At 36.8% G+C, this 24,646-nt stretch overlaps 1 long non-coding RNA gene across 1 annotated transcript in view; it reads right to left on the bottom strand.

Annotated features, from left to right (window-relative positions):
* LOC106039294 (uncharacterized) overlaps positions 1-24,646 on the bottom strand; it is a 302,419-nt gene that overhangs the window by 245,423 nt on the left and 32,350 nt on the right. The window contains exon 2 of the long non-coding RNA XR_001209156.3: positions 4,845-4,951. This is a non-coding gene — a long non-coding RNA (uncharacterized lncRNA). The remainder of the gene's footprint in view (positions 1-4,844; positions 4,952-24,646) is intronic.

Genomic DNA, 24,646 nt, shown 5'->3' with positions numbered 1-24,646 from the left:
AGGAGCTGTATGTTTTCATTTTGGAAGGAAAAAAAATGAAAGAAAATTAAGCTGGCCTAAAAGATATGTTTAGTAATATAACTAATACGAGTGAAAAGAAACAAAGTCAGATCATCAGATAGTGCCTGAGAGGACACAGACAAGAACACCATGAAAATTTACAATAACATCCCAGAAGTCCTACAAACATTTCCAAAAGTAATACACACTAAAATTATTTGATATGTTTAGCTTTGAGTTAGCATGACTCAGATTCCTCCCTGAATATTTCCTTCCCCCCCCCCATATCCACAGTATCAAGTCTTATCTTCTAAATTTCATGCTAAAGTTTCTAGGGGCTCCAGTAGGAAGAGCTTCAGCCAAACACATCTTTAAGGTATTCCCTTGGCAGACAAATCTGTTTCCTAAGGGCATTCCTCATTTACTGTTTGCCATCCTGTTTTATGATATCTATTCTCTTTTCTTCTGGGAAATACTTACTGCAGGCCAAGATCTTTATTTGCATTTATTACAAATATCAACAGACTGCATTTATTTGCCACTGTAGCTCTTCTGAGATAATCCAAAAACCAGAGAATAGGTTTTAGAAGAATAAATATCTTTGGTTGCCAGCTTATCAAAGAGGATGTTTCCAGAATTATACATAATAAACAAACTGTAGGCTCCATCTTTGCTTTAGAGTTTCATGCATATCGGTAAACATTTTATATACACACACATTGATACCATAAGGCATGTTTTAGTCTACCTTCCTGATCATTTTCTTACGCTTTATTTCCAGTACAAATAAAAACACCACAAAATATTAATGTACTTATTACCCTTACATTTTTTAAGGTTTGTTTTCTACATTGTAGAAATATAAACAGTTTGATACCATGGGATCACATGAAAGAGATGTTTCCTTGCTGTTATTTAAGTCCCACCAAAAGCAAAATGCAAAGCTATTGAAAGGAAATTCAACCTTTTCCCGAGACAGAAACCAACCTATTGAACATGAATTACAGTCAGGAAAACCATTATTACCGGGCTCTTACCTTCTCTACTTGTACTTTCACTCACAAGTGACATAAGACAGTAAGACAGACAGGTGTTATTACCAGTATTTCACAGATAAAAGAAACTAAGTAGTAGAGCCCAGAAATTATTTGCATGAGTAATACAGGGCCAAGCATTGACTCAGATTTCTTCACTCCCACCTTTACACTGTATGATACTAATTTTCCAGTTTCCTCTTTACTGCTTGTTGCATGCTAGATCTCCAATACAACATGCTGGTGAAAGTCAGGGTAGATCTCTCCATGGTTATTAGGACTCCCAAGGCCATAGAACCATAGAAGTGGTTAGTAAATTAGAGAAGATTCTTTAATTCCCTAACTACTAACCAAGATAGATGGGTATCTCTGGGTCAGACTGACCTTTCTTCCCTCTAATTTTGTTTTCCTCATTTTTCAAATGAATTCTGGCAAAAAAAAGAGCCACTCCCCCCCAGGAAGTCTTTTTGCATGAAGAGATCTCTAGGGACTCCAAGATGCCATCCACCACCATATATTAACAATTATATTAGGCTTCAATCCGTAGGACTTCACAAACTATACAAGGGGTTTGCGATCCTTTTTGTTAAATTTCCAGCTAAGGTGAAGATATTACTGTCTTTCAGAGTAAATTCTACTGAGAAAAATCTAGTTCCACCCAAACCAGGACTCCTGAGAGTCTTGTGTACCTGAAAAAAATAGGAATATTTTGTACTTATTCAACCAAAGAGTCAATTCAGCATAAGAAAAGCATATGTCTGTGACAGAAAATAATCTTATGTCTGATTTTACTCCATACTCAGGAGTATCCAAAACAGTAATCATAACTAACTCTGTATGAGCTGTCAGACTGCGACAATATTTGTCGCAGTTAATTACTTTTGAGAGTTAAGATTTATTAATTTTTTCCTCGAAGATTTACACTCACCACTGGGATTTTTTTTTTTTTTAATAAGACTGTCAAAGACTGAGAGCAGACACATCCAAACCACGCACAGTGACAATGCAAAGTCACTATGTGGTTCATAGAAGAAGCAACAAGATGTGGCTTTGATATGTTGGCTATAACAAATAGCTTTAAACAGAAGCTGAATTAGTAGGTGAATTACTCCAACAACAGCCAAAACTCACCTATCCATTTTCAAGATAAACCAGAGTTCACACAAAACAATTCTGTGCATACTTTTGTGATTTCTATTTTTGATTTTCTTCGGAAAGAGATATATCCACAGATAGAGTGTGTGTTAACATCTGCTACATTTAGAGCATGGCTTTAATTTTTAAAAGGTAGGAAATATTTGGGAAGGCTTTTGAATTCAGTGCATCACCTCTTTCTTGTCATGTCAATGAGAACTTGCCCAGCTGAAAAATTGATGTTGGCTGGAAGTCAGGGGTGAGCTCTGCGTGGCCTCATTTCAGCTGTTGTTCACCTTGTTCTGGAGCCTGGCACAGGTTTCCCTTCACTGAATCTTTGCATCATTTCTTGCATGCATTTCAAAACTTTTTCTGAAGCTTTTGTAAATTATATGTCCCCACCAGGACCGAATGAGCCATTCACAATGAAAACTGCACCAATATGATTTCAGCTTTTTCTGTCTGCAGATTACCCATGAACAAGTTACAGAAACCTCTAGTGAATTTATTATTCTGAAGTATTAAAAATTTCTCATGAGTAATTAATCAGATTTGCAAGCTGCTTGCAAGTATTTCACTGAAGTCGTGCATTCTCTGCTCTGCTGGTTAGTTTTCAAAGCTGTATCATACTGCTTTTACTGTTTTATTGGGTCTGTTATGAGTTTACACCATTTGACTTAAAAACTATGTTCACGGTTAGATACGTAAGTTTTAAATTATGTACTTGAGTGTAAAAATTAAAATCCACAGATCAGAACTGGAATTATTTTACCATTTCAAAGAATATTGTAATATTTGTGCTTAACACTGTATTTCTACTAATCTACTTGTAAAATTTCCATACCAGCTATCACAGAAACTAGCTCCCAAAGTTACAGGACAGCGGCCACTGGAAAGCCATCTTAAAATTGAAGCAACTATTTGCTATTTCAGTGTTGTGCTAGCTCTCACCTTAGTTTTTAAGGCCTAACCAAGTAGGCGATTAATACATAATCTGTATTATTAAACTGTTTTCCTTCCTCCTGGGTGATTAATGAATAGACTAAAGACACCACATTTCTTCTTAAAATCTTCAGCATAATTTTAATCCAAGTTTCAGCTCTAACAGCCAAGCCAATCTGATTTTTCTCAGCTATCCCAAAACTGTCAAACATTTCCTGAAATGAGGACATTTTATGTCTGTCACACCTTAATTCAATAAAACCTCATAATTGTAAAAATCATAGCGTTGTTTTTAGTGATTAGCTCTTCATAAAAGCTTTGCTTTTCAGGAAGCATCTTCATCACACTCAAGTAAAAGTAACTGCTAAAATACTGAGAACCTAAACAGCTATTCTAACTGAAATGAAGAGATTAGGCATCTGAGAATAGGATATAGCTGCTATATCCCGTGACTAAGGGTTAAATCCTTCTCCCTTGTCCAACAGAAAATGCTTCTCTCAGTCATGAAGAGGTGCAAACTGCAGTGGGTTCAAGCTACCCTTTGTTCTCTTCCCATCTTATTGAGGTTTCTTCAGAGACCCAGACTCACGACAGCAAAATCAACACTAAGTTTCACGCAAGTACAGGTTATCTCAGGCAGAAAGTAACCTAGCTATGCTCAACTTTTGATAGTTTAGTTAGACCAACAATTCTTGAACTAATTAATTTATAAATTACCTACATATTTTTAAATTCTACCAAAGTCACAACTTGCTTTGTAAAAGCCTTCTTCACTTGCGCTGTCAGGGCCAGCTCACACCTCAGCATCCAGAGGAGTACAAATACCCTTATCAACACCCCACCAATACCTCTTCTGAATTTCAAATACCATTGAAAGTATGTATTTTGAGAATAGACAATGGATAACTATTCTCAATGTATTTTGAGAATAGTCAAAGGACAGCTATAGATCTTTCCCCTTGAACACTTTAGTTATGATGAGAGACTGAACTAGCAGGATCCTGACCTGTTAGAGCAGCTGCGTGCCAGACATTTTTTTATTTAAAGGAGATGGGATAGGAAATGTAAGAGGGAAAAAATTAGGCCTAACTCAGAATTAGTCCACTGATAATTTTTTGCAGTTCAGAGGAGATATAACAGTTGAGAGAAACCATTTTTCCATCCACATAAATACTTTTAAAGCCACTGATATGTCTGGAAGCATTTCTTGCACATGATTGCAGGCAGCCTGGGGAGCCCATAAAAATAGAAGCTAGTCATGAATAATTTTCACAAATTGTACAAGGACAATGAAGATAGAGAATTAGACTTAATAAGCAATACTATGAGGTTCCTTCATAGAACAATACCCTCACAACATTATGATTGATAACATCTGATACCAGCAGAACTAATGAAATACAGCTTCTCATGCGTTTATATTCCTTACTGCTATACAACCCAACACCATCAAACCCCACATTCTCCCCCACAGAAGCATGTACCCCCCCGGCAGCATGTATCCCACTATTTCCCTTCCCCAGCCCACATACTCCCTTAACAACCCTCCTATCCACACAACACCCTTCATCCCGCTGACAGGCCCCATTTGCCAATGGAGCAAGCACAGAGAAGGCTGGGGCATGCAGAAGAACCATCACTGTGTAGGGGCACAACTGGACACCAACCATCAAAGCCCGAGGAATGCTGATTTCGAACAAGGTCACAGAGTTTTAAAAACTTGTGTGAATTTACCTGTCTTTGAGACTCTTCACACTGTATCAAAGATGTCCCGGAGTTCAATGGTACGGTCAGAAAACAGACAGAAATCTGACGCCACCAGCTTATTTCCTTAAGAAATCCTATCAAATAAAAAGAAAAGCTAGATATTAACATACAAAAAGTACCTCGATATTATGGTACATTGTACCAAACTCCAAACATCACTACTGAACAACACAAGGGTCAGAAGTACAGGAGGATGACAGAAGTTTCAGAGCAAGGTGACAAAAAGATGATGAAATCTGCCAAAATCTGGATCACTTTGTTGTGGCAAAACTTATCCAAAAACTTCATAGCTAGCAGCTTACTGGGATGTGGAAATGGACAAACATATAAATAAGGAATGGGTTTACATGTTCAAGTCCCCTAAGAATCTGAAAAATTTAATGTTTTACTCAGAAGAGGAGAACAAGAATGTTCCAAAGAGGAAGTTCAAATGGTGAACACATTAGACCCCATTAACTGATAGAGAAGGAAGTTTCCAGCTTATTTCTCAACCCAGAAAAAAAGCACTGAAGAAAATAAATAATAAAAAGATGAATGGAAGCTGAAATTCAGATTGAAAATGAGACGTGGATTTTAAACCGTGGGAAGAGTTATAATAGAAAAACATTTCCAGGAGATACAGGAGGTTCTCCGCTTTCTGAAATATTTAAATAGTCTGTGGATTACTTTCAAACAGGTAATCTCTTATCCAGGAACAAGGTTGCAAGAACTAACGTAATAATCATTACTTGGTATCATGTGCTATATGAATATGACATGACCATGGTTTGGCCTTCAGTCTTTGAAGTACGCTTTATTCATTTATAAATCTGTTGATATAGACACACATGAAAAATACTTTTCATCCCTTCTAGCAACAAAGAGTAGTATCCATTGTGAGATGGTCTTGTTTTATTTTGGAGAGTCAGAAGCCCTATAACAAGGCAGAAAAAAAAAAATAGAATAGAAAATTGAACTTATTTGAGGCTTGGTTCTAATTGATAGTCACCTTAAGAGAAGCTCAGCAGGATGCACAACTTGCCTGAAAAATCACTGCTATGGTTGAGCAAGATGGGCAGGGGTAGAGGAGAAAACACACAGGAAAGATTCATATGCTGAAGGGGGGTGGGTGAAGAAAACAAAACCTTCATTTTTTAAAGGCATTTTTTCCCCAGAAAAATCATTTCAAGTAAATATTAAATGCTGAAAGCATTACATTCTCCCTGAAAGCAAAAATAGGAGCAAGTTCACAGGACTGTGACAACTCTTCTGTGATGAAATTCAGAGCTATGAGACCAGCTCTCTTCAGAGCTCAAGATCACAAGGAGGAGAGTGCTTGGGACATCCAGACCCGTCAGATATAATCTGATCATGTTATTAAACAGGGGCTATGTATTCCCTACCAAAGCATAGTGTGGAAGTGGATTATGACTGAATATAGCAGATTGCTTTGGGCCCTGGTATACACCAGCCATTCACATCTAACAGGACCCTCTGCTGCTTCCTTCCCAAGCAGAGGAACAGGGCACAGTCAAGTAATTTCTGTGAAAACAGAAGTGTGAATTTGAATGTCAGCTCTGGGTTTGAACAAATGTCTGCCCTTTCAAGATGACACACATGAAAATGATACCTGACCATTTAAGCTAGGAAATCAAAACCAGCTGGACTGTGTGCTATCCACCTCACTATGCTGCTGCTTGCTGAATTCTGGCAGTGGTAAGTTCTTGACATTATCCTGATGGGCTGCTCAGAGCCAGGACAGACCTTTGATTTGACAGACACTTACAGAAGTGTCTTTACTACACTTTACTAAATAAATCACATTTTCTCCTGATATCGTATTAATCAGATCTAAAACCCCTCGATAAAGTAATAATCAAGGAAGACGTACATGCACTATAAGAATGTAGCATACATAAAGCAGGAAAACGCCATTTCCATGAGTTCCAAGCACTTGAGTAGTTATCTTCATATGAGGGAACATAGCATTTGTATGTTTAATTTCTGTGCCAACTATATAGAAAGATCTCCACTTACTGCCATTTTTAAACCGCTTCAGCCACTTTTTTTTATTAATACATGACAATTCAAATTAGATTGCTTAGGGAGTATAATTCCAATTTATGCTCAGTATGCTGAATACAGTTTTAAAAACCTTTTGTTTTCCTATTCATATTCTCATGTGTTGACATTCTTATGTGTTGATTTTTCTGTAATAGAAAATTAATAAAGGCTTATTTCTTTTCAATTATTGTCTATGTGGTAATGTGAAAATTGTAGGCTTGGCACAACTGAAAAGCCTGCAGTAGAAGAAAGCTATATATTATCTACTCCCACTATTGCAACATTTAGTCTTCAGATAAAAGGAAACATCTTACTCATTTTGGACTGGTTAATAATTACCTCTTAATACATTCTCAAGACAAATTTCCACTGAAGATCTGCACTAATATTAGGTTTGACAGCAATATAATGGAAATAAACAGCTTGCAACCCTAGATAACAATTTTATAGATACAAATTTCAGACCATATGTACTGCTGCATATTACTCCTGTTTCACCAGAAGCATATTCCTAATTCTTAGTTGCAAGTAAAATGAAATGACTGTTTAGTTATATCACTGTAAAGATAAAGTTTTTTGGTGAGATACACACAAAGTTTATGTCAAGTAATAATGTTTTTTAAGAATAGACATCTGAGCAAATGTGCAACTTTTAACACCAGTTATACAAGATTTTCATGTTTCTTTCCATCTCATAAAAACATTCTTTGAAATACTATTTTTAATATGGTGACATGGAAAAAAACCTGAAGGACATAGGAAGTGAAGATGTGTATGAAACACACAAGAATGAAAAGCAGGTACAGAATCCAGCCACCTGGGAGAGGTTTCATAGCTCTGCCTTGCAGCTTCCTACACAATTTGGACATCACATTCCAGACAGACTCTCAGTTCCTCCTCCCATACTGGGAGATGACTGAATTTCTGCAACATGGCAGGCAGATATGACTATTTGCATTGTTATGCTCCCAAGACACAAAGCCATCATCATTCTAGAAATCACAAAAATCACTTTTATATAGATATATTACTGTGTGAGTGCTAAGACAGGAGCTACTTTAAGTGTCATTAGAACAACTACTCAATGCTTCAAGAAAAGCGGCTAGGCAAATTAACATATAAAGTGTCAAATGTCACTAACTGGTATTATACTTTTCTGTTTATAATGTTAAGTAATTTGCTTGTTCTAATTTCTACATCAGTTTGTCACCTGCATATTATTCACTTAGACATTTGAACAGATAAATCCTACTCTTATTGATTGCAAATCTGAGGCAAAACCCACTGAAGTAAACAAAAAACTAAATTTTAAATATTCCTTTATATGAATTGAATGAACTTAATAGCCAAATTATATGTCCTTAAAACATCTAGTTATTACATCAGAATTATTTCCTGCATGTGTCTTTCTTCACCTTATATGTATGGATCAATGATGTTTTACCTTTAGGTTTTACCTTTAGATTTCCCTTCTAGCTATTAAAAACTAGCTATTACTACATATTACACAGAATTTTTTTTAAAACTATAGGAGAATTACAGTAATTAACTTTGTACCAATTATCAGGGTGCATATTAATATTCATGTACTTTTACAGAAAGAATTATCTTGAAATCTCACAGCAGGGATGGTTAAAATGATTCATTAATGTTCTGCACAGGTTTCTTTTCTAATTCATTAAGAAAATATTAGCATAATCATGTGAAATTAATTTTCTTTAAAAGGTTGATATAAGCAAGGGATTAAGGGGACTGGTATTAATAAAAGAAACATGGCTTGCACCATGCTCTTGGTCTCCAGAGGCTGACTATCATAGTTGAGGTATTACTTGCCAGTGCACTTTGATAATGAAGAAGAAATAAGAGATAGATGGAGCCAGTTGAACTGAGGATTTCATTTCCACATATATGGAAAAAAAAAAGCTCATGCATCCTGTCCTTTTATTTCTCTGTTTTGTAAAGAGATAGAGAAAAAAACACATTACTCAACATGAACAAGAGGCTGAAAGAAAATAATAAAATGAAGCAATAGGCTACAAATGAGAAAAGCATCCAGAAAATGGAATACCTAATGGTAATAAGAAGGTGAATAGAAAGTTCAGCAACAAGAAGGAAAAGCGATCCAATTGAAAGGACCAGAGAGTGAAAGGTAAATAGCCTCCCCCCAAAAAAGTTTCAAGTAAGAAGAAAAAGCAATCTCGATAACAAATGGCAGTGAGAGACTAATAGACTTCATTCATAGATTCACATAAAAAGGCATTTAAGTTAGAAGGACATTAAGATATCTTGTACCATAAACCACAGTGCCTCTTCATAAATACAGCTCTGAAGCATCTGGGGAAAATAAATAAATACGGTTTGGAGATTACACTGAGTTAGATTAACATCACCAAAACAAACCCGGGGAAGAATGCATTCTGTGAGCCAAGACAGAGCTTTTTGTCAATGCTACAATACATCTAGCATTGCTCTGCCATTTCCTCACGGTGACTATTCTTTCAAGTCAGCTTTTAGCTCTGTAACAACACCAAGTTCAATAACACTCAAGCATGCTCCAGAGACAGAGAACTGGTCATCTACTAAGAAAGGCAATAAAAGCTTTTTAATTTTCTTGGTGAGGACAGTGCCAGACTGGTGGTTTATAACCAAAGGATATTCAAGGAGCTCATTATAAAGATAGATAGTTCTTCCCTCTGGCCCTGTTCCTGACATCTGATCTTGGACTAGAATAGGCCCCAGTAGACTACTAAGCAACTCCTCCTGGGATGGGAAGTTTGGCACAATGTGACATTTGACATATTACTTTGTCATTAATGACTTTTTGGTACTCAAGCCTGAGGTACCCACCTTCACTTCTGCAAACTCCTCACACATACAGTTTCCTCCCAGATAGTTTTAGGCCTTCGGTAATGCATAGTAGACATTAACCCAAGGATGCTGGGGTAGTTCTGGTCAGGCAAACCTAGACCTACAAGCAGGTATGCTTTGGGGCTCACCTTCCACTCCAAAATGCAGCATTAAGCCCTTGGTTTTCTTTCAACAAATAATTGATCATCTTGAAGAGATGACATGGTGCGGGACTGTGTATGGGGATGTACCTGCATAGTCTGGGGCCACTTCAGTTCCTGCTCAAACTGAGAGCTACCAAGCTCCCAGAAGAGCACACATCTTCATATGTAAAACAGGTATTGTATAACACCTGAAATGTTGTAAAAAGAGATATTCACAGGGGAAATCTGTCTGGGTACTTGAGAGACCAGCTGGCCCTCATGACCTGAATGCATGAGCTCATTTTTTCATTAAGCCTATTACCCAACCTTCAGCCATGCCAAATTCCTTAACCTTTTTCACAAAAGCACCATATCTAACATAAAAATAGTGGAAATAGATACATAATTATTTTTATAGTAAATTTGCAAGTTACATAGCACTTGGATCTCTGAACCAAATAAGAAAGTGCATATGGACTTAACTCTGACTTTGATGTCCTGAAAACTCACGTTTTTCATTTTCTTTTTCATCAGTAATATAGTTAAACCTTGGTACAACTTCCCAGCGCAGTCCATTATTTATTACCATTGAAATTATTATTCCACAGCACATATAATTTACTTGGAAAGACTGAACTATATGCACATAAGTTCCACTGATTTATGGCAGACATCAATTAATTGTTATACGTGCTTGTAATATTTAATCAATTGATGTGAAAAGGCTGCAACTCATTTGAAGCATCAAATCTGTATGTATAGAAAGGGAATGTAGTACAGTAAGGACCCATGGAGAGGTGTGGGGGCATGATTCTGTTGGATGAATGTACAGTTAAGAGAAGAGAGAGACAAAGAATGCCTAGTGAAGTTTGTCCCTCCTCCACATTAATATAACTTAAAGTATTTTATGAGTTTTATTCTAGTCTTCTACTTCGAAAAATTTTTCTTTATTCTTAAGCTTTATTTTGAAAAGTCAACATAACCTCTTAATTTCAACTTTTAATAATTTTTCCGTAGAAGACATTTTAAAAAATTGTAGGGCCTAATTCCTGACTCAATGTATTCCTCAAAAAAGTTTGTAATTCTATTGAATTTCCTCTCCAGATCTCTCAATATTGTAGTTGCATCAGCTAAGATCATTTTAACTTTCTTCCTTCTATAATTTTGTCAATTCAAGTAAATTGCCTTTAACATAGAAAAAAAGATGCTTCCCCTAATTCATTTTTACCACTTTATCTTACTTACAAGGCTAACATTACATTTATCAAAAAACTCATTATTTCTTCTAAAGACTGTTTTTGTCCAAGTAAAAGTCATTTAGAGTAAAGAGTTTTGAAGGGCTTGGATTTATACACGGATAATGTTCAGTTCAGACCTGTAGCAAAGATTCTTGTTCTCTTATTGACATTTCTGTTATAGCTGGTTTCTGAATGAGGAACGGGAATACGCGCAGAATATACTCAGGGGCACCTTTTTATAAGAAAAAGGTCTTTTTCCTCACAAAGCTTTTCTTCTTGCAAGTTTGCCTGCTTGCTGTTGGGAAAGTATTTTTATGGACCTTTAAGATTTTGTCAAAGCCACAAAATTTACACTGAAAACTTACAAATTACAACTTAAAGATCAAGAAGAAAAATCTATGCAGATTATTCTTATCAATAAAAAGCATAAAAAGTTAGGAAGACATGTACATACACTTCTTTCACACTTTATTTTTAATTCAATTGGGTCATTTCACCTCCTCCACTCCTTTTTCTTTACAGAGAACATTTGCTTCCTCCACACGTTTTTATTAGCATCCTATTGCTTTTCATCACTGTGTTACTGAAACTCAGGTTTTTAGCTTCATCTAGTAACAATGTTAGTAGAATTTCCATTCTAATTTGTGATTCATTAGTTGTTGTTATATAGAGTTTGTTTTTGTTTCAAATTGCTCTTGGACAACTGGACAGCTTAAAAGTAAGGACAAGAAAGAAAAAAACACAATACTCTCAATACAAACATTCATATCATACATGGAAAAGAGATGTTTCCAGGCAGTCTTAAAGAATAAAGATTAAACTGTTTTTCTGTACTAGCAAGTGGGTCATGCAGCCACAGAGGTAATTTATTCTTAAGCCCTAAGCAGATCTAAACTTTTGTGTTACCTTTTTAAAGCTTTATGAAAACTCTAATTGTAGCCATTCCGTGAATAAAATTGGAGCAAATTGAAGCAATGTTGTACTTTCAAAGACAGATTACATAAAGATATCCCCCTGCTGGAAGACATAACAATAAGCACTTTTTTAAAAAAATCAAGCTTTCACATATGTAGATATATATATATGTGGAAGAACAGGAAGAATTAAGAAATCAACTTTGCAGAAAAGAAAAAATGAAGTGTTTGATACTATGTCAATATCCTGTGACTGCTGTAGTCTATATATGCAAAAGTGCCTCAAGCTAATTATGTACAAATATATAGTTTCAAATCTTACATCTCATATTTCTTGGCCACTGCCAAGTTTTCCAGTAATGGCAAGAAATGCTAGTGAAATGCCAAGGAGTTGTACTTTTGTCACAGCAAACAGTGCTACCACCTCATGCTCCCAGCATTATACAGCATTCAAAGGTTTTCAACGTTTCATCCAGTATCAGAGAATTATTACATCCTTATCTCATGTTCCAAGAACGAATTCTGTTTTCACCATGAGACACAAGTATTTTGTGTTTGTTTTTATGAGAACAGCACAAGGTGAGCGTGTTTGAGTTTTGTTAAAAATGCAAAAATAATGCATTTAACCAAAGTATTCCTCATTGGTTACTATGTCCTTTCTGTGTTTTACTGAGCTTTGCAGAAGTCCTAGAGGCCAAGCACAGATGACCCTTCTGCTGCTGCTCTCAAGGTTTATCTCAGCCCTAATGTTTTAAGTGGACATACTGAAATCCTAACATGAAAATAACAGCAGTAAAACAACTCAAAAGTCTGGTCCTACAGTCATTTCTACATATCTTCTATCTAGACTGTTCATTTTCCTCATTTATCAGCACCAATGTTTGAAAATTCATGTTCTTCCCCATTCACCAACACTTCTACAACAACATTTTAGCCAGTTCTAATTTTGATCATTCTATTAAAACAGCAAGGTGACTTCCATTTTTCATGCCAGATAGATCCGTTCCTTTAGAAGTCTGAATCACTCTTTTCTAACCTGTTATCCAGGGTCAATGTCTTCTTGTTTGTTGTCTTTTATGAAATTATAGTTCAGTGTCTCCTCACTCTCAGAGATCCTCTCTTTGCTGCACTATTTTCTCCCTTCTTATGACCCTGAAAAGGGCTCCACACCTAACAGTATAACATGTTATAACTCAAACTGTAAAGAGCATGTGAAAACCATCCTATTTCAGAATACATTCCTCTCCAAGATCAAATATTATGTTTCAACAGCCACATATAGTTTGTGAGATCGTCTTCAGTCACTGATTTCTCAGCTGTTGCAAAATAAAGAATATAAAGCTCTAAGGTATTTTGGAGCTGCGATCCTCTTCCACTGAGAGACAGATGACACCACCAGGAACAGGCTGACCTGTGCTGAATTATTTCTAATACATTTCAGTAGTGTCTCTGTACAAAGTCAAGCAGTACTATCTAGAGCATTCCTAATTTGCATCTGTTTTATTGCAAAATTCATAATGGATGCTGTAGGCTTCTATAACATCTATGTGCATAAGCTTATAGTGTTGATTACTGACAGAACTCTATAATTTGTTTTGTCTTAATAAAATGTACAAAGAAAGTGACTTTTATGTGGAATAATTCAAGAAAATGAGACAAATTAATAGTAAGAGTTAAAAATCTATCAATGGTTCATAGGTTCCAGAGAAAACAAGAACTGCAAATCACAGCCTGGTTTTCACATAGGATAACCAGACTGATCCATAGAGGATCTTGTTTAAGAAGCTAGAGAAGTGAATTAAATAATTTAAGTAAATATGACAATAGAACTGAGGAGATATATAGTAAGATGGCAAACCTCTCTGACAACAGATTCTGGAGACTGGTGTAGTCTCACGTGTATAGCGACGCACATCAGTCAATTTCATCAAATAGAGTCATGATCCAGAAAAGTACAGTCTTTATTAAGTATTTCTCTAAATGACCCTAAAAAGAGTACAAAGGTTTTTCAACATACAGAGGCATAGTAAAGGAAATTACCTATACACCCTTGTAGACAACCCAATTAAAATGGGGTTATTTCACACAACCCCATAAAAATGTCTGTTTGACATTCAGTGACAGACAAAAGGCAAGGTATGTGAAGTTCTATTTAAAAGAATGAAAAAAGCTTTGAAAACATATGATTTTTACCTATAGTTCAAAATAGAGTACACCTGAAATTGTGTCTGATTTTGGTTATCTTATCTTTAAAAAGAAAGCACTGAAGAAAACTCACTAGGTTAGAAGATTAAAGTTAAAACTAGAAAAAAAGAAAAGGATAAAAATTAAGAAAAATAGGCCAGAAGCCAGGCAAGAAGCAGACAAATAAGTACAAGACAGAACACTTTTTTTTTTTCACATCTCAAATATAATCAGACAGAATAATGCATCTAAACACAATGAAAGACTATTTTTTTAAAACAATGTATTGATATACTGTGGCTGTAATAACACAGTTTCAATAATGCTGTTCTTAAGAACAAGAAATTGCAAATCCATCATCCTCAGTTAAACGAGCTTGGGCACAGATATGAGACCATAGCTACCATATATCTAGAAAATGAGCAAAATGTTTGTTGGCCAGCCAACTAGGCTAGCAAAGCTATGAGCCAGCCTGCACATACCCATACACAGTCAGTAGTTAAGAGGTACCTTCTGCACTTACATGTTGAATACATGCATTATGACCAGAAATATATAAAGGGCATAGAGTAGCATAGGAAACAAGTGAGCAAGTACAGAAAGCAAGCTAGAAGCAGCCCTAATTCACTGTCTGGTGCACCAAAAGAAATCTGTTTTTTTTTGTTTGTTTTTTTTGTTTGTTTGTTTGTTGTTTTTTTTTTTTATAACATTTCTGAGTTTGGTTGCATGGGTTGTATTCAGATTTCGGTAACATTCCTTCAAGAGCTGGCCTGCTTCCTAACAAGTAGCCAAAGCAACAGCATAAATTAGAAGTTACATAGGCATGCTATTCAAGTTATGTGAACCTACAGAGCTACAATGGTGGTAGCATACAAACCCAGAAGCATCTCTCTTCACGTGCTGCTTCATATAACATGCCTGCACCCTGCAGACACTCATTTCTACACTCTTCTTCAAACATCCATCACCTCTCAGGCAGAGTACAGATTGCCCCACTTCTACTGCACATTAGCCTAAGTTCCATTACTGCTGGACGTGAACTTATACCCAGCCTTGTATTACCTCACTCAGCTTTCACCCTAGAAATATTGTGTGAGGTTCTGCACATACCCACACACATCCCAGAGCAGCTTGGAAGACTCACCACTACTGCTTACTGAAGCACCAAAGGGCAGCTGCTTCATCTCTCTGAATTAGACCCTCCTTGATCCTCAGAAATTATTTTAATTTTCATTAAAACAAAACATTATGCAGTTAAGCCCCTACACTCTTTGGAATTGATGATTAACCTCTTGATAAGTTGTCTTCTTAAACCACTTTGAACCTCAAAGGCAATAAAAACCCAAGCTACAGACTGCATTCAGGAACTCCTACCTGCAAATTTATCCATTACAGAGTTTATGTTCTTCCCTCTAGACATTGTAAATTCACACTGCTGTGAATTCAAACTGATGTGCTGATGGTCTGGGGTTATTTTTTTGTTTGTTTTGCTGGTGATGGTTGTTTGCTTGTTTGTTTCTTCCTCTCACTCCTATTTTAAACATAGGACAATACAATCCACTTAAGACAAAAAAAGTGAGAAACTATCTCATTTAGTGACTAAGACTGGAACTGCCACTTGTAAAATTTTCATTCTAGAAAGCTACAATTCCCTCATAAATGGCTATGAAAGAGATGTATTTGTGAGCTATCTCCTTGAAAACAAATCTAAACACGCAGAAGGGCAGGTGGCTGTACAGTTGCAGTTGTCACTATGAAGTAGATATAAGCAGGCTAGATTTAATGATGATCCAATTGAAAACAAGGTTTATAAAGGTAAATGTGGGCTTTTTAATAACTGGAATTGCATGTAAAATAGGTTAAAACCATATGCAAATTATGGCTACTTTGCAGAACAAAAATAGAATCGTTTAGATTTAAATGGAATCATTTCAAACCTGTTTTAAACAACCTCAGAACGTAACAAACTATTGTTCATTTTTATAAAATACAGAATATTGTTATGATTCAGAGCAAGCCATTATAGATAACAGGACACAACTGCATTGCACATTGTCATTAGTGGAGATGTCACATTTTGCAGTGTAGTTGCTCAAAGTAACTTGTATCAGCTTACCAAAGACAGTATGACAGTTGCAATTTATTTTTGCCTTTTTTTCCTGTTTGTTAATCTCACAATTTGTTATCAAGGCATTTTTTGGCTGTTTACTTCCAAGTAGCTCATTCTCACAATATATGACATTACAAATAATTCAACTTCCCATTGCATTATTACAGCAGTGGGTAATAGCAAAGCAACACATGGTGCATTGTAGGGTTATTAAATCACAGCCCTATCTCCACAGATGCTAAAGACTTGCAAAGAAACATAACTAATTTTTCCCCTCTGTTTTCTCATTTACCCTCATACCTCCCTCTTTTTTCCTCACTTTTCTCTGCATCATCCAACATAGCTAAGCAACGAAATAAATAACTTAAGAACATGTGTTATTTGTCACAAGCTACTTGACTAAGTAAAATTAATGGCAAAACCCTCGAAGACTTCAGAAGTGCCAAGACAATTCAATTGTCCCACAGACACACTCAGTGAGCACTGCATCCCTAGACTTTCTAGTGTCCCCAAACACCTTGGAGAATCATGGAATATCCTGAGTGGGAAAGAACCCACAAGGATCATTGGGTCCAACATTTGTTGTACTCTCAAAAACGTGTTTGCATCCTAACCCTTTTGCCCCTATCCTCAGGGTTTCACTTACAGCAAGTCTAAAGCAATACCAGACTTTTGATCCCTACTGAGAAAAAATAAATAATATATATAAAAAGAGCTAAAGACTATCAACTATTCTTAAGCACTGTGACAGGTCCTCCTTGGGTATGTCCATGTGACAGGTGTCTGAGACTGCTTTGATAAGTGAATTTGGAAACAAGAAGCAATATAGCAGCGTTACCCCTCAGAGCTACTAATTAACCTCACCAAAAGTGAGATATTTGAGCAAAGCACTGAACTACATTAGTCACTCTGCATGGTGTTGCTGTTTGGTAGCACCAATATATCCTTACTGTCAAAGCCAGTTTGTTTTCATCTGACATCTACTCCTTTGTGAAAACACGTCTCAGTTGGGTTCCAACCAGAGAAGCATTCCCATCACCATTACCTACAGATCATTATCCTTTTTGCTTGTAATCTCTTAAGAAATTGGGAAAAATGTTGCTAAATCCATTACCAGACATTCTCACAGATCAAGTTCAGGCAAATAAAATAGGAACAGATAGTGGAGGGGAGGGAGATCTAACTTTTTTTTTTTGTCACCAGCCCTTTTAAGTTCTCTGCTTACACAAAATAGTGACCTTCAATTTTCAAGCATCAGTCTAAAGGGAATCACAACAGGAAACCCTCTGAAGAAAGGAGACTGAACAAATACACTGAGACTGCTAGGTCACAAGAACTTGACCAGTTCTGACATACAAGAAATGTTTTTCTTGTCCAAAGCCTTTTCACCAGCAGGATCTCTTGGGCCAAAGGGATTATATTCAGTACTTTTGTAAAGGTCAGAAAGAACCATTTCTAAAATCTATTCAACTTTCTTCTTTTCTCCTTTTGAATGGTGCACAAGAGAGCAACCAAATAGGCTTAAGCTTCCATTTAACATATTTTTGACATTTTGCTCCTCTGGTGATGGAAGGAAGGGCAGACAGTTAACTTCACTGGTGCTCACAAAGGAAGATATGTCAGAGCTTAGACCATATCTTTAGACCTGATGTCAGTCTTCAGAACACCTGTGAAGAAGCCACACTAAGTACTTTGCCACATTTTTTTTTAATCATTCAATGTTCCCTGATGGACCTAGGGTTCATAATGTTTTATTTCAATTTATTTGATAAAGCTAACTCTCAGTGCTACTACAGATAATTTTAAAAGCTCCCTTAAAATATTAACTAGCATCTTGGGTCTGCAAAAGGAAAAACTTATCACCTAATCACAGCACTGCTGAATTACAGAAATTACAGAGAGAAAGGAATATCCACTCTATCCATATGCCAGTGAAGTATTGTCCTCTAGAGTACACTTTCTACTTCTTTTTCACATCTAATTTTAAGCTGTCTTAAGAGATTGGTCTTTCAACACTTCTCATTCTTTCTATTCTGCACTCTGAATTTAGGTGTCATGAAGCTTTGTCATGGCATTCATCCCACATTTTTATTTTTCTTAATTTCAACCCATTATTCTCAGTTATACCCCCTTTGTTCCTCTCCATAGGAATTCTTCATCATCATTGGTCTTTACTGAGCAAGTATTTCAAGATAGTTATCATGTCATCTGCTCTATTTGCATATGCAGTCTAAATATATTGCACTCCTAATATTGCCTTACAAATCAGATCCCTTAGTCACTTAATCTTTCTGGTTGTTCTTCTATAACTTTTCTAAGAAATGTGCACACCTCTGAGGCAGTAGCAGGCAAAGATATGAATTTTGCCTTTGGGCTATGCTCAGCCTAAAGACACCAAAGAAAGTAGCAGTGTTATTTCACCAACCTCCCCTCCCGCCCAAAAAATGCATTGTCATTGTTGTTCTTGAGCCCTGCATTACAGCATGTTACAGCAGAAGGCAGAATAGACAGCTAGAAGGTAAGTCTAGAAGATAAGTGATGTAAAACCACGGCAAGGATAAAGGAAGAAAGGAAAATATTTTGATGGAACAGAAAATGGCGACACAGAAGATGAAAAAAGAGAAAGGAGAATGCAATCCTTCATTAACACATTCACTTTCCTATAGTGAAAGTATGAAAGCAGCAACAGAAGATTAAAACAGTTTTTAGTAGTTACTATCTTAGTAAGTAAGACCAAATTTCCAATGGCAGAACAGAAAATAGTTGAAAGGTTAAAGCTGGAACAGGACTAGAAAGTGACAGAAGAGCAGAGGAAGCATAGACGTTAGAGGTCCTGTTTTGGCTAAAACATTGGTGAGCAAGGCAATGAAAATTCAATCTGAATCACAGCTACCCTTGAAATTTTAAGAACCCTGAGGAACTCTAGGAGTTGATGAAACAAGATCAAATACCTTTTTAAAACCTCTTTTCTTTTTTTCTAAGTATGAAATCTCATTGTACTGTTGTGCTCTACTGGTAAGAATTTGTCATTTGAATTTAAGCCCTAACATGCTAAACTAACATTTCTCAAAGGACTGAATCCATTGCCAACCCAGCTATCCCGCTGGTCAGAAGTAAATGTTCTTTAGTGAATAAAGTGGTAGTTTTAATTAAAAAAATTACATCTGTTGGTACTACCATTTTCTCAAGTATACGTTTCCTTTTCTTATTTTTAAATTTTCACCTTGATTCATTATTCTTTGGAATTGGAAGAAGTCCACTTAGGACATTTTAAGTCATTCATATATATAATCAGAATTTAATCTGCAGAAATAATCACATTACTCATGTAGAAAAGACCACTAGAGTTGACTTTGGGAAAGCGCAGTATTGCAGTTAGCAGACTACTACGGTAAGGAGAAAAAAGTCATTTAATTAAATGGGGGGGGTGCTTCCTGGGACATGGCCAAGTATTGCTCATTGATGGGAAGTAGATTATTTTTTTTTACTTCTGTTTCTGCACAGCAGTTGCTTGTTTCTTCCCTCTTCCTTTTCCCTTTAATTAAATTATCCTTATCTCAACCCATGAGCCTTTTTTTTTTTTTCTTTCTAGCACATTTTCCTCTCCCCCTCTTCCTCTGAGGAGAGGGAGTGAGAGCACAATTGTGGTGGAATTTGGCTGCCCATCAGGGTAAAACCACCACACTCCTCAAACTAGCAGCTCTAAGGACTGCAGACCAAATTTCAACTGGATTCAACTGGAAAGAGAAGACAAATCCAACAGTAGATCTTCCTTTTATATTTACAAAGTTTTCATAGTACGCATGCCAGGTAATTGACTACAGTTTCTGTGAAAAAAATCTCAGGTGTTTCCACAGCTCTGTCCTGAGCAACAAGACAGACGGTTTAGGAGAGGCAAGGAGCAATGACCAAAATATTTAATAGAGTACAGTGGGATACTTGTGCTTCTGATATCATACTGTACTCTATTAAACACATTAAGAACATTTAAATGAAATTGGATATTTCCTTTCTATAAGATATTGTCGTTACTTTATATATTAATAAGTGTTACATATTCTTCCCTGACAAGGACATGTTACACACTGGAATAACTTTCAATTTTGTAAGGTTTGATTTTCATTTTTAAATCCAAAACCAACACAAGTGACTCCCCCCATAATTATTGTTCATATCATCACATGCATTTAAAAATTACAAAACACTCCTCAGTCTGCTAGCCTACTCCCTTATCTTTCCTGGATTTTTTGTGTGTGTGTGAAATTCCAGAAATGTCTCAGCTATTTAAAGCTTTTGGTCGCTAAACAATAGTGATTGATTTTGTTTGGTCTGGCAACCACAAATTATTCCATAATCATTTTAGCCTGCCAGCCATGCTTACATTGACTTGTTTGCGTTTTAAGAAGAAAACACGGCAATTGTAATGAAAAATGGATGGGGCTAGAGGCAAATAAGAGATTTTTCTCTGCTGTGGAAAATGTATCTACTTTCATTGTCTACATAGAATAGGTTTGGCTTTCCTGTGAAAGCAAAATTAATTTAAAGAAAAATAAAAGGGCATTTTACTTTTCCTTTAAACTTGCCTTGCTAGTAGCCAGGGTTTTATTTCCTCATTTTTCCTGTTTTATGAAAGGAGAACACACAGGCAACAGTGATGTTTCTTTTTATTTTTGATATAAAGTAGTAAAAGTTATTTGAAGAGGAAAAAAGGAACCTGGAATCAAAACCTCTGAATTCATAAAAAGCTTTGAGATTACATGATCAAGAGCAAAAGGAGTCAGACTAGGGCAAGGTACACTAGTGGCCATGCACCTGAACATTTATTAGAGGGCAGGCTGGCGTGCTTCGCTAACAGGCTCAGGAGTCTAAAGACCAGGTCAGGACAGCAAGTGCCTGGCTGCTGAGCCTTATCAGGGGCTGCCGCCTTCTCCTGTATCGTTCAGCTTATTCATTCCTCATGGCAGCGAATTCATGCATTGCTGACAGTGATGATGATTTTTACTCACCCTGTACTGTGGTAAAGCCATACCTTCAGCACCTGTTACATGACTTTAGTTTGTGGTATGAATCAGGTTACCTGTAATCTGTGGTGCTACAGGAGGTGCTCTTGGCTACCAGCAACCAGTGGGGCTGAGGCCTGCACATGGGGAGGAACAAACCCAGGCACCAGGACATGTTGGGGGCCGCCCAGCTGGAAAACAGCTCTGCAGAAAAGGATCTAAATCCTTTCCACCCTCAACCATTCTGTGAAGATGGTTTAAATGGGTCCTCAGAAGAGTCTGCCTCTTATTCTCAACTCAGCTTCAGGAATACATCCCTCTTCCAAATATATAAAAAATGATGGTATTGGAAATGGCACTAGCAGTAGAAGGAAAAACGCATGCAGTTCCTGGTCCAGTTGAAAATTCACTCTGGAAAAAAATCTGAGATGAAGAAAAGGAGGTAGATTCAAGGAAAAAGGAAAGAGAAAGATGGAAAAATGAGTACACCCTGCTGTTGGAAGTCATTACTGCACTTCAGAGAATGAACTGAGAGAAAGTGGAAATTCACCAAATTTATGAGAATGTGGAAAAAATGAAGTGTGGCAAAAAAGTACAGGAACAGCCAAGCTAAAATGCATGAGCTGCTTCTGTATGACCTAATAAATGTTAACATTATATGCTTATTTCTGTGTGACAGACTGACAAAAGCTAGTGAGGTGTCTGTGGAAGGACAAATGGGCCCACGTTTAAACCAAGTTTGTGTTCTCTTCAAGTCTTATGCTGAAGATGTCAGCATAAAAGCAAATTAGCTTCCAAAACCATTCTCAAACTTTCATACAAAGTCACTTTTATTTTAAGGGAAAATTCCAGGGATTTTTTAATATAGATGAAAAATTGCTCATGTTCACTCTATAACAGACTCCTCTTGGAGTGAGAGTACATGTCTGTGGGTATGGGAGGAGGAATACTTATGGGAAAACAGCACACCAAAGAGGAAAAAACTCTGCATTGAGACAGCACATCAAATTCTTGCATGGATTGACAAGCTCAGGAGCAATCTCACATCCATGGGAACTGAAACTTAGGACACCAAAACTCAGCCAAGCCTGAGCAAACTTACCAGCACACGCTAGTATTAACAACAGGTCTCAACATCCAGGAGAACTGGTGGCCACTGTATGGGCAGGCTATGGGACAACCCCCCCACACACTGAAGCATATATCAATATGATGGATGTCTGAGCAAACAAATAGGGTTTGCCCCTGAGAGCTTTGCTACAACGAAGTATGAACATACAAGTCAATTTTATATGAAAAACATTTTCTGCCTACTATTAATGGAATAAAGCTGTTATTAAAGAACGTGTTCCACCAGTGCCATTACTTATCTACATCTCCAACCACAGTTTAATCCCCTGTTAGGGAAAAGAGAATTTGCAACACTTATGTCCAACTATAATATTGCTAGATTTGAATTCCCTTACAGTTCTTTAGTTTCTTGCCACAAATAACCCACATAGCACTAAGTGCAAGTATATCCTTTGAGTTGTTTCAAGGAAGCACTACTAATATATCTTAAGAAGTTTTGTTCAAAAACAAAGGCAGCCTTTTACAAGGAGTTATTGGATCTCAGCTCCTGAAGACCTTGTAAGATGAAAGGAAGCAAGACTAAGTGCAATAAATCTATCTTTCATGTCAATACAAGGCTCATTGCTGTGGTCTATTGCATTTCATGGGAGTTTTAGGAGGTTCAGAAGCAAAACACTCACTTGAAGCTCCATCAAACATAGCTACGTCAAGTTCAAGTCAGCAGTTTTGAAATGCTTTATTTAGGAAGATGGCAGACAGATAAGGTCTGTCAGATTCTCCCAAGCAATTCAACCCAGCATCAATTCAGCAGCTGCTGCAGCTTCAGCTAGTCCAACCCAAACAAAGCCCCTGCACTTTTCTCTTCTCCTGGGCAAGCACTCTTCTCTGGGACAGCTGGAGTGCAGACATGTACACACATCCTTTAACCGTTAATACTCCCAGTTTCCTAGACTACACAGTCAACTATTCAGGAAGCACAAAACAACCCAGTGTTGAGGCAGGCTAATCATAGCTGCCATACCAATCTAACTCCTCACTGCACCAGGTCACCCCAGGGAAAAAATAAGTCAGGAAATAATCATCTTTGGTTAGGGCTTATTGGCTTTACATTCCCATTAACCTCACATGCTGTGTGGGCCCATCTTACCTCCCAAATTTTAGCTACCACACTATTACGCTTTCACTATTATAAGCATCTAGAAACGAGTAGTTTCACTGTAATATATTCTTACATGCTGAGGAGTCTCAGCTAAAGATGTGCTCCTTTAGGTATGCAGAAAGGCATTTGAGGTAAGAGAAGTTTTAAGAAGGAACACCAGAAGGAATAGAAATAGATCCGCTGGTGATGCTTTAATCAGTGTTCCATAGATGTGGAGGCAGAAGACTGAAGACATACCAGCAGTCTCAAACTGGAGTTCGTTAAGTGGGAGGAATCTGAGTGCATTTTACAATTGTGATACTGCACCATGAGTTTTCTTTTAATGCTAGAACACAAAGTTAAAAGTGCAATTAAACTTTCATTAAAATGAGATTTCAGGAGAAACATGGTTTTGTCATTTCTTAAACCCAAACTTTCTGATGTTCCTTCAGATTGATTATTTGTGCTTCATTTCAGCAGACTGAGAAAGTGAATATTTTTATATATCTGTTGAGAGGTAATTTGCGTGTGATGCACTTTTTAAACACATTTCCTATGCAGTGATGGACCTAGCCCTCTTACCCCATCATAGGCCAAGCAGCTAAAAAGTAGTCTTCACAGACCTCATACTACATTTTAAGTCTCACTGTGACCAGGGTCTGCAGCAGACATAGCAAGTAGCCAGATCCTGCACTTATTCCCAGTAACCGACTGGGAGAACGGAAGTTCTGAGCACCAGAATAAAAAATTAAGACAAGGTAACAGTGTGAATAAATGAAATTCAGTCTTTGAATTTAACAAAAGTGTTCAGTTTCCCTATGAGTAAATAAGTTAATAGGAAAGATCTAATCAATCTGTAGGTGCATCTTCAGAAATGTCAGAGTTTATGAATTCAGATCCATCCTTCTCTTCTATGTCCTCCTTTCTGGAAGTTTCAGTACCCCAATTAATAACAGAATCTTAATAACAGAATCAAGTGGGTAAGTTTTCTCCTCTTTCTGGATCATATTTTTACCATGCCTCAGAGTGTCAAGAAAGCTATTTAAAACAGTTTATACACCAGTTAAGTTCATTTAAAGCA

This window comes from Anser cygnoides, chromosome 6 (genome assembly GCF_040182565.1).
Source record: "Anser cygnoides isolate HZ-2024a breed goose chromosome 6, Taihu_goose_T2T_genome, whole genome shotgun sequence".
Classification (NCBI taxonomy): domain Eukaryota; kingdom Metazoa; phylum Chordata; class Aves; order Anseriformes; family Anatidae; genus Anser; species Anser cygnoides.
The sequence above is the reverse complement of the archived record's forward strand: the minus strand, read 5'-3'. Positions and strand labels throughout refer to the sequence as shown.